Source organism: Vicugna pacos, chromosome 1, assembly GCF_048564905.1.
Source record: "Vicugna pacos chromosome 1, VicPac4, whole genome shotgun sequence".
Taxonomy (NCBI): Eukaryota; Metazoa; Chordata; class Mammalia; order Artiodactyla; family Camelidae; genus Vicugna; species Vicugna pacos.
The window spans coordinates 61,060,557-61,072,296 of record NC_132987.1 but is presented as its reverse complement, the minus strand read 5'-3'; positions in this window follow the sequence as shown (position 1 = coordinate 61,072,296).

The window sequence follows — 11,740 nt, the reverse complement described above, 5'->3', positions numbered from 1 at the left end:
CCTCATGCTGATCTGGCTCAAGTTTACATATTTTACATGCCATTGTACAGTGTGTGTTGTGTGTGTGTGTGGCGTGTGTGTGTATGTGATGTATGTGATGTGTGTATGGTATGTGTGTTGTAGGTATATGGTATATGTACAGTGTGTGTAAATGGTGTGTGTGTGGTGCGGTGTATGTGTGTGGGGTGTGTGTATGGTGTGTATTATGTGTGTGATGTGTGTGTGATATGTGTGTGCTGTGTAGTGTGTGTGTGTGTGTGTGTGGTGTGTGTGGAGGGGTTGATTATCAAAGGTGTAGACATGACTCCTCTCACTGTCCTTCACAGACAGGAGAGACAGTGTCTCTTTTCTCAATGAAAGGCCTCACACAAGGTTAAAAAAATCCATTAGCTCAGGATAGCTTATCATCCACATGCTTACTATTTTTGTCCAGAACAAAGAAGCTTTTTGGCTTAAAGAGAGCAATTTGTGTCTTAGAAAATTTTTGAATATATTTAAATAAAATATGTTGAACTTGGATTAAAAAAATTTTTTTTGCAATATGCCCCAACATTTGTTAGTAGAGAAAAGAATTCATGTTGGAAGCTTGAAACTATTAGAGTGCTTGCTTTGCTAGACAGTCTTTTATAGCTCTTATAAACTAGGAAATAAAACTGCAAGTTGAAATGGAGTCACTGCTTCTGCCATATGCTTCTTGGGCAATCTGGGAATGAGGATGAGAGCTGGAAAGACACCTCTTCCTGTTATCTTCCCAGAAGCCATTTGCTGTTGAAAGAAAAACTGAGCCTCATGGAGCATAAATTCCATAATGTGATGGCAAATTTCCTTCCCTGTAACCATCTGTCAGAAGCACGCACATTCCAGAATTGGAAAATGACCTGGGCTGTTTCCTAAACGAGAGCAGATGTATCCAGGAAATGTGGATGGGCCAGGCCCATGTCCATGGACAGCTTCTTTCCAGGACGTGGGAGTGTGTCACAGAGAGCGGCCCATTGGGGTCCCGCGGGGAGCGCTTGGTGAGCACATGTGCCCGGGGTGGACCTATGTGTCTCCCCTGCGGTGAGTGGGCACAATTAATTGTATGTATGTAACACGTGTGTATATGTATTGGTGTCAATGCTTTACGTTGATGCATGTGTTTCTGCGTGAATTTACACAACAAATATGTGTTAAGCTCGCCATATGTTATTACCAAATACTAAAGGCCAACTTTGAGTTTCTGCTTTCAAGATATTCACAGTCTACTTAACAACTGATAAAGAACATTCTAAGGGTGAGGAACGGGCAGATGCATCAAGGCAGTGCCTGACACCTCCTGCTAGAGCAGTGGCGGTGGTGGGGGGGAGGACAAGAAGGGGAGCACAAGAAAGCAGGGCTGGAGGTGGGCCAGTGGGGAGGAGGGAAGCAGCAGTGTCTGCCTGCTGAATAGGAAATAGAAGAGGCCTTCCTGAAGCCTTTCATGATGTCTCCTTCCACTCTATGCCCACCATCCACTGTGGATTGTGTCCTGTTACTGTCACCTCCCCTGGGCAGGGATGACATCTTTTATCTCTGAGCATAGCACAGTGAGGGCCTGGCCAGGACTGGGTGCCCAGGAAATGTTTGCCGAATGAATGAATAAATGAATGAATGAATGGTGAGGAGCCTGACTCCAGGGGAGGTGGGTGTGGCCACTGTGCAGGAGCCAGAGAAGGAAATGCTGAGCCCATGTCGTGCTATCCAAGGTCATCCCATCCCCAGACACACCCGAGGACTGGTTTTATATTCTGTAGCCTAACAGGGGCTTTGCAAGAGCATAGATATTCCTTTATTTTCCCAATCCAGGAAATGGGGCTAATACCCATTTAGCAAGAGTGCCTTAAGGATCAGAGAAGGTAAAGGATGTGAATACGCCTTGAAAACTTTAAACAACTGTTTGAACATGAGGATGAGCATCATCCAATGTCCTCGCTTGGCAGAAGCCTCTGTGCCAGTGGTTCAGAGAATTCCCAGTGTGGAAAGTTTGCACACAGCTGATATAATGGTGGCCCTGTCTGCCTGGCAGTGTCTCCGGAAAAATGGCAAGGCTGTACTTGCCTTGCCCGGTGAGCCATTCCTGTGGTCAGAGAGGAGGATGTGGGGGTTTCAGTCCAACCCCTTAACTGACCCGAAGGCCCACCTGTCTATAAGCTTGGCGCCCTTTGCGTGCGTGCAGTGAGGAGTTCTGCTGTCTCCACCTGTGGTTAGCAGCCTGCAGAGCTTAAAAATAGCTCCGGGAAGATATTTTTAGTATATCATCCTGAGGCGTGGCTGGAGCCCGTGGCCTCCTGTGACGCATGAAAATTGTTTTGGCTCTGTTTGCAAGTGATTCAGACAGCTGGTTTTGGACTTCGGGGGTGCAAAAATAAAAACAAGGTAGGGGAAGCTGGGTTCTAGCCACAGGGACCCCTCACCCCAACAACATCTGAGTAATTGCTCATGAGAAAGTCTTATCTGAGCCTTGGTTCTCTGAAGATTAATAAATCACAGTCCTGCCTGGAGGGTTTGGAGCTGGCGTGTAGGACAAAGAGCAGAATAACCCCATTTTATAGGTCAGAAACAGGCTGTGAGAGGTTACTTAATTCAAGCAAAGTCTCCTGATCGATATGTGGAGGACCACATTCAGATCCACACCTAATTTTAAAGCCCCTGCGTTCTTGCCAATTTCCCAACTGTAAGACGGTTTCAGGGTCTACAAAGCGCTTTTTTGAACATCATCTCATTTGATCCTCTATGAGGCAGAATATTGTTCCAAGTTTACAGGTGAAGAGCTGAGGCTCAGAAAGCAAAGTGACGACCTACCATCTCACATCTGATGAGCCCCCAGGACACACCAGGGTCCCTCTGACTCCAGATTCCTCACACCTGGTCAGTGTAGGATTCCACAGGAGGCTAAGGTGAATGACCAGTGGCATTGTGGGGGAGAGGGCTACGGACACAAATCCTGCGACACTGGATAGGCTAGTGCCCACTCTCCTGAGTGCCTCCCGGGGACAGGGAAGCAAGCACAGAGAGACCCAGAGCTCAGCCTCCGTGGACGAGGCGGGCAGGACAGACCATGGGCTCATGCCCTGGCTGAGTGTCCTGCTGCTCCTGGGGGATCCTGGTGGGCAGCGCTCAGGAAAGCAGTGAGCACTGGAACCTGAGCCACACGGTGGTGGCCCAGCTGCTTCTGCTCCCGATACAGCTCCCAAGTGGCTATCCAGGCTGTCCTTTTAGTTATAGGGAGGACGAGTGTGTCCAGTCAGCTTTGGATGTCATGTGAGGAACAGCTAATAAACACCACTGACCTGTGTGGATCCATCATGCTCTCTGGGATCAGGGATGCAAGTAGACAAGAGACCATGCGTGTGCAGCATCTCGTCATGCAGACCCCTAACAACACAGAAGTAGGAAAGGCAAAACCGCAAGAAACCCTGTCATGCAGACCTACTTAATATTTGGCAGCCGCCACTTGCCCCAGGCATGTCTTCACACTTGTGAGAATGTGTACAGCTTTACATTAATGGGGAAACCCTAACCTATACTGTATGCTATCCTTTGACTAGCTTTAAATAGTCAATTACAGGTCAACAAATACAGATCTGTATCATTTTAATGACTGCACCCCATTTCACTGAAGGAATGCACCTTCCTTTATTTAATCAGTATTCTTCTGACTGCCATTCACATTGTGCTTCATATTTGGAGCATCTTTCACAATGCTTAAATCACGCACCTCCACCAAAATGCACAAAAATACACACTTTAAATTCCTTAAAGGAGACTAACCTTCCTTTGGCCCCCACTGTTATATTTCTGTTTAATGATAGAAGAAAAGGGTAACAGTACAGATACAAGAGGAGAGCCTCTAGCCTGTGATTTCTCAGGCAACCTCCCCAGCTCCTTCACCTTTTTATGCTCAAGAGCTGTGGACTGTCTTTGTAATTCTTATATAGTAACTAAACTGACTTGACGAAATGCCAGTTTTATTCTAGGGCCCTATCTTCCCTAGATGTCATGCATCGCAGCCATTCCAGCTACCAGAGCAACAGAGGAGAGACAGCCTTCTCTGCAAACTGCTGTAGTCCCTCGGCACACAGCTGAAGACCAGGTTCCCCGACTCGGCGCTCGCAGCGCACTGCACACAGCCTGAGTTCGCTTCCCTTGCAAGCTCAGTTTTGAGGTCAAATACAGCGATGTATGTGAAAGCAATTCTTTTTTTTTTTAAACACTTTTTTATTGAGTTATAGTCATTTTACAATGTTGTGTCAAATTCCAGTGTAGAGCACAATTTTTCAATTATACATGAACATACATATATTCATTGTCACATTTTTAAAGCCCAGAGCTTACACCTGGGTTGACTCTTTGTGTTGTACTTTTGGCAAATGAATAGTGTCATGTGTCCACCATTACTGTCACATGCAGAATAGTTGTGCTGTCCTAAAATTCCCTTTACATCCACCTACTCTTCTTTCCTTAACTCCCCAGTAATCCTGGCAACCACTGGGCTTTGTACCATATCACTTTCCTAAATGTCTCTTTGTGACTTTGTTGCTCATTTCTCTTTATTGGTGAATAATATTTCGTTGTATAGATGTATCATGGTTTATCCATTCACCAATTGCAAGACGTCTTTTTTCAGCTTTATTCACATTAATATTGTATATATTTAGGTGGTACAGCGTGATCATGTGATATACATACACATGATGACATGACCACCACAAGCAAGCTAACTGACATATCCCTCACATCATATGATCTAGCCATCAGGCTTCTTGGTATCCATCCAAATGAGTTGAACACTTTTGTCCATGCAAAAACCTGCAACAAATGTTAGTAGCAGCTTTATCCATAACTGCTAAAACTAGGAAGCAATTATATAGCATGGTGGCTATGCTTAATAATAATGTATTCTATACTGGAAATTTGCTCAAAGGATAGATAGCAAGTGTTTGCATGATGAGAAAATGAAAGTAATTCTTTTTTTTTAAGTTGCCAAAGGCTTTATGATACACAAAAACGTTATATCATTCATTATTCTGATTAGCCAGTGGTTCCGAACCTTTTTAATACAAGTCTATCTTTTTAAAATGAAAAAAACATTTCCTGAATCCTGACGATGATCTATTAAGCACCAAGTACATGTCTGGCCTTGAGCAAAGTGCTAGGAGTACAGCCACAAGGCAGCCTCAGATTCACCTTTCCTAGAGCTGGCATTTCTGGAAGTGGGAGTCCTGCATATCCCTTGCCATGTCCATTGAGTAAGGAAAGGACAGGACACCTGGGATGAATTTAGAGCTACTTTTTAAAGGAATGTTTGTCTCATTAGTCACAATGGCAGTTCTGCTATACATTTGAAAAACAATCTATACTTGCAAGACGTAGTCATCATTTAGTCAGAGACAATTTTGGATGCATAAATGGATTTATGAACGCCTTGCAGTAATGTTAAGCCTTCCGCCTATGGCCCTCCACTCCAGTCCAGGATTTTGCAGTTCTGGACCTTGAGCTCTGGAAGGTTTTACCAAATTTCTAGACACTGTATGCTCACTCATGGAATCTGACACCTCTTCCAGCTCTACCCAAGCCCTGATTCTGAGCCATTCTTTCACACAGCAATCTTTGAAATTCAGCAAATACCTCAGCTCTGCAGGGAAAGGACAGTGGAGTCTTCATGGAGAAGCCTCGGGACGCCAATTAGGAGGAAATAAAGGCAGGCGCTCCTCAGTCCCAGGGAGACGTCAGCAAGAGGTGTTGACAATTGAGCTTCAAGACTAAGTCCCACTGTGACCAAAGCAGCCCTCGTTTCTAATTTTGTCCTTGATGCTATTAACAGATTTGAAAAGAGTCTTTTTGGACATGATGGTCTTCTGGCATCCCTTATAGGCAACACAGAGGAATAAGAGTAATTCCTAAAGAAAACATGTATGAATCAGTACCATGGACCACAAAAGGTTGAAAAGTACCTCTGAGATTTGGGTGCCAGGGTTTTATGTGTAGGAAAACTGAAGTTCTGTGCTGAGAGGAGAAGTGACTTGCCTGAGTTTACAAGGAAATCAAAACTCATGACTACCTGCTAGAGTTTTTCTTACTGTGTCACCTGCTTTATCAAGATCATCTCTGTCAAGGCCTAGGATTTATCTATCCCAGCAAATCTATTTATGGATAAATTAATTCAACAAACACTTATTGAGTTCTTCCCTACTATGTTCTGGGAACTGTACTAGCTACTGGGGATACAATAATGAATAGGAGAGAATCTAGTTCTCTGGGGTCTTACATTCTGGTTAGGGGAGCAGGCAGTTAGCATATACTATGGTAATGGCCCAACAGAGGGGTACCAGGAGGCTCTGGGAGCAATAGCAGTGTCTCCTAGTCCAGCTGTAGGGAAAGAGGTGATGGTGGTGAAGAATGTTGAGTGTTCTGCCCCGGCACCCTCAGGTGGTGTATGAACAGGGTCTTCAAGACTGACTAGGAATTAAGGAGGGGAGGGCTGGGAGCTCAAGGCACTAGCGCAGCATGTTCAAAGCCCCAAATCAAGTGCAAGCATGGGATATGAGTGGTTGGGGCATTGTGAAAAGGGAACAAGTGTTAAGGACTAAGGATGTAGCTAGAGGTCAACAGGAGTCAAGAAGGGAGGATTCTATGGACTAGGTTAAAGAGGCTTGGATTTTATCCTGAGGTCTAGGGAAGCAATGGAGGGCCAATGGTGACCCCGTCTGATCTGTGATCTAAAAGATGGCTCTGGGTGCTAGGTGGAGAATGAATTAGAGGGGAACCAGAGGGGAGTCAGGAAGGCTGGTTGGGGAGCCATGTGGTGCCCAGATAGGGGGTGATGGTGGCAGGGGGTGGAGAGAAGTGGATGTAACCAAGAGATATTTAGGGGGAAGAGTCAAAATGTCTTTGTGAGTTATTGGAAGTCCATGTTCACAAGAGAAGCCTCATAATTCCTTGCCACTGACATTGAAAATACTTCAATTAGTAAGATAGGCTTATTGGTTCACTTAGAAGTCTAACACAGAAAAACAGGCAAGCCTTCTCATGGGTGGCTCTGGCCACAGCTGACAACCTGGTCTCACTCCCTTCAGACTTTGGACCATTAGGGCTTTGCATCCCTGAACATCTACATAATTAATTCACTCCCAGACTACTCATCAGGAAGTCTTACATGGAGGTAACTAGTAATGGGATTGCAATGGACTGGGGAGAACTCCCAGATAGATATATAGAGAGAGAGAACCATACATATATATATATATAAATTTTGTATATATATGACTATAGCTGTGTGTATATGTATATTTTTTAAACATACATATGCATAGAAATTCCCCCCTCAGGAATTTATGTGTCTTAAGAGCCCTTTCACAGGCTAACTCCAAGAGAATGTATTCTAACAGTGGTCTGTTTCCCATCCTGAAAAACTCCTGTGGCGGCCTGTAGGACAAGCCTGACGCTAAATCCACACATCAACCCTCCATCACATGGAGGGTGTGGAGACAGAGAAGGAAGGGCCTGGCAGACAGTTCCAGTTGAGCCAGAAAAAACAAATAATGTAGCAAGCTATCTCTAAATCAGGGAAGGGTGTTTTTGAGATAGGTGAACATACTGTAAACAAATGATAAGAACTTGACAGAGCTGAGGTTAAGGATCCCTAAGGGCACCCACTGATGGGCTATTTAAGAGAGAAAGGGCCGTTCTTAGAAACAGGAAATTCCTGGGCAGCACAGCACATGCGCAGTACTCTGAGGGCGGTACTCTGAGGGTGAGATCGGCAAAGAGCCTCCTGCCGCCTTCTATACTCCTGGCGTACTGCCTGCCTGGCACCCAGGTCACACTAAATGTGAATGACTGAATAATGAATACTTAATAGAGTAAATACTCCATATTACGAGTTTGACAAGGTCAAATACTGAGTTTAACCTAATGGAACTTGTGGAGGAAGGGCCCTTGCAGGGGCAGGTGCAGGTCTGTATTCTCTTGACAAGGCAGGGTATGCTGGACAGAATCCCTTGGTGTCGAAGGGATTCATCCGTGAGCTACGGGGGGTGTCTGTCTTCTAAGCTTCTGGAGTGCTGGGATTCTGGACAGGCAGTCCAAGAAGAGCTCAAGGAATCCCAGGCTCCTTGTATTCCTTTATCCTGTAAGGAAACCCTCCTGAAATGGACCCATTTGGGCATCCCAGGTTCCTAGCAGGACACCAAGGAAAGTGCAGTGCAAGCCCCCCGTGGAGGGAGACACACTGTGTCCGATGGTGGCTGTGGGTGAATGAGCTAGAGGAAGGCGGTTCCTAGGGTGTGTGCACATGTGTGCAGTGTTGAGACTCTATGATTTATGGATGTATTACAATAAGAATTCTATGTCTATTTGCGTCTTAATTTAAATGTCCTTTCGTGAGACCTTCTGTTGGAAAAGAGAGCTTCATTTAATGGTGTTCACTTACGCCCTTTCCCACCAACAGAAGAGGTACATTGGATTAGCTGTTGGTTTAAAGAGCAGATCTTTGTGCCTATCAGAAATGTGGGAAAATATTAAAAATTTATTTGAATGGGGACTCCTAAAGGCTGGAATATCATAATTTGGGGTTTATTGCAGAGGATTTTTGCTTCTTTCTGGCTTTTCAATTGAATTGTAAATAGACAAGGGTTTGAGATGATTTCCATTAGATAAACAAGATGTTACTGTGGTGGGAAAATAGTGCAGACACATAGAAAGTAGTCAACAAATGAGTATAAATGGAAGGAATGAAGTTAGGGAAGGAGGAAGAAGGGACCATATAGTATCTATAAGGCATATCGTCTTGCTTAGGAGGGCACAAGTGGAAAGAATCCAAGGAAGCCTCATGCATTCATGCATTCATTCATCCTCTTCTTAAAACTTCATTTAATGGACTTTAATGTCTGCCATGTGTCAGGTACTGGGCTGAGGTCTGGCTGTGCAGTAATGGACAAAACATATATGGTCCTTCTTGTTATAAAGCTTTAGTTGCTTTATAACAAGAGGAGAGGAGAGACCACAGATGAATAAAACAGCAAATTCTATGAAGAAAAAGAACAGGAGACATGAGAGAATAACAGGGCAAGTCCACTTTGGATTGGACATCCTCTTGGGGAAGGTTGCCTTTAAGCTGATACCTAAAAGATGAGAAGGATTCAGTCACATGGAAAGCTTGGGGAAGGGCATGCTGGGCAGAAGGGACAGCATCTGCAGTGACCTAAGGCAGGGAAGGACGTGGCATTGGAAGAAATTGAAAGGAGAGGACAGGGGCTAGAGGGAAGAGAAATAAGAGATGAAGAGGGAGAGAGAGGAGGGGCCATATCACATAGGGCCTCATAGGCCACAAAAGGGAACTGGGATTACATTCTAAGGACAATGGAAAGTCGGTGATGGGTTTGAATCTGGGGAGAGGCATCATGGGGTTTGGATTTTTCAGCAGTCTGGCTGCTCTGTGAGGAATGGATTGGAAGAGGCAGGAACAGAGGAAGCAAGAACAGAGCGACTACCGCAGTGGTCCAGAGCTGAGCAGATGGGAAGGTGGAGCAAAATGCAAGTAGACTAGACAGGTGTTTTGAAGACAGAATGGACATGGCTGGGGCTGGACACATGGACTGGAGAGAGGGCAAGGTCAAAAGTGATTCCTGTTCTTCAAGTCTGGGCAACCGTTTCTTGTTTAAATCAGGAAGAAGAGTGACATGACATAAAATTGGGGGGAAATGAGGAATAGGTTCATTTCAACACGTATTGAATAATGCTAACTCAGTATCAAACACTGCAGCAGATAAGAAAAAGTTTCACAAGGTCTGAGTTTTTCCCATCCGTTCCAGGTAGCTGGAATATTTGTCCTGCTTTTCTGGTTCCTGGAATGATAAAGTAAATAAAATTGAGCAATTGATCATACCTCAGGAAATTAAATCATGTCCTGAATAGATAATGATTGAATTTAAAATAAGATGGGTTGTTATTTTAAATCAGAGTTTTTCTGCCTATCAGAAACCTTGAGGGAAAAGATTGTCACATGATGAAATTTGGAAGCCCAAGTAATGGAAGAAGATACAATTAGCCAGGTAAAGAACATAAATTTCCACAGAGGAAGTCTCGGGCAAACTGGGAGGAAAATATAACAGGAGAGGAAAATGGGAAGATGATCTCAGAGACGAAAAGCCTTCTCAGATTTGGAATGTTTAAGAGGAGAAGACATGTTATCAGCAGAACCTAAGAAAAGCCTCGTTGGCTCAGTCCTGAAGGAAAGAAGTCACCTGACATTTTGTTGTCTTGGGGTAAAAGGAAAGAATGAAAAGATGGTCACACTAGCAGAAGGCATCCAAGGTGACCATGAGTCCACAGGTGGCCCCGCTGCCTTGCTCTGCCCCCAAGGGAAGGATGGAGAGCCCCTTAGTCACTAGATCCCAAAGTTGCTGAAGAACTCCTGTGCTTCCTGCACCGCCCACCCAACCCTCAGCCTTTCTCCCCTCCTGCCCTGCAGAGACAGCCCCGGGCAGGGCCCTCTCCTTACGGGCTGGGCTTCTCTCCCATTCCTTGGCCAAAAGGCCTTCCTCCTCTGCCAGTGTCATCGTCATGGTCAACAACGTGGAAGAGCGTGGGGGAGCACAGTTGTACAGGCAGCGGTATGACCACAGCAACTCACAGGCCTTTGGAGTCACTATGTAAAAAGAACTCACCCAGCAACTAACTGACATCAATTAATCAAGAAAGGTTTGCATCAGAGAATGAAACATGGAACTGACCAACAGTCTAACCGTAAGAGGCAGGTTAGGCTAAGGACTGGAGCTGTGGGCACCTGGAAGAACCTCAGTTCTCCAAACCACAAGGAAATGAACTCTGCCAACCAAAGTGAGCACAGAAGTAGATTATCCCCGAGTCAAGCCTCCAGACCAGCCTACAGCCTGACTGACACCTTGAAGGCAGCCTTGTGAGACCTTGAGCCAAGGACCATGCTGAGCTGAGCTCAGACTCCTGGCCTACGGCAACTGTGAGGTAATAAACGTGAATTCTTTTAAGATGCTGAGTTGAGATTCCTAGAGCTTTAGTTAAAGAATACAATGGCTATCTGGAGGGTTCATACCACCCTGCTGAGTAAAAGAATGGTCCTGCTTGATATGGGGACATGTTAATTATCTGGACATATGACTCCCCACCTTTTTATAGAGACACACAGCATACAAGGCATTTTTATGAAAATGCTCAAAAACAACCCTGTGAGCTGTGGGATACACAGCATGCTCATTTCATAGATAAGGAAACTGAGCCTGAAAGAGATCAGATGGCTGGACTGAAAGACCAGCTATCAAATATCAAAGGAACCAAAACCCTGCTCTTCTGTCTTCAAATCCAGGACTCTTCCCTTTACACCATAGCATCCCAGGAGAAAATGGATAGTCAGTAGCATCTACGGTTTTTAATCACAGGTGATGAACATCCAGACAAGAAAGTCCTAACTCTGCCATTGGAGTCCAGTCCCAAAGCACCTCCCAGTATATCTGTATGCTTTGTTGTGTTTGTGAGGAAAACCATGCCAGGGTGGCCACGGAAGCTGAGAAAGGTACGGTGTCTGCGTTACTAAGATACAGTGCCTCTCCTTTGGGGTTGCCAAGACTGCCTCTGCTTCCATAAGTCCTATGAGCAGCTCTGAGGGGAAGGAGCACAGGCTTTTGGGTAGAACCTGAGACCATGAACTTGGAGTCCTGAGTTAAAGTCCTGCTCTCCTAAGTCTTGG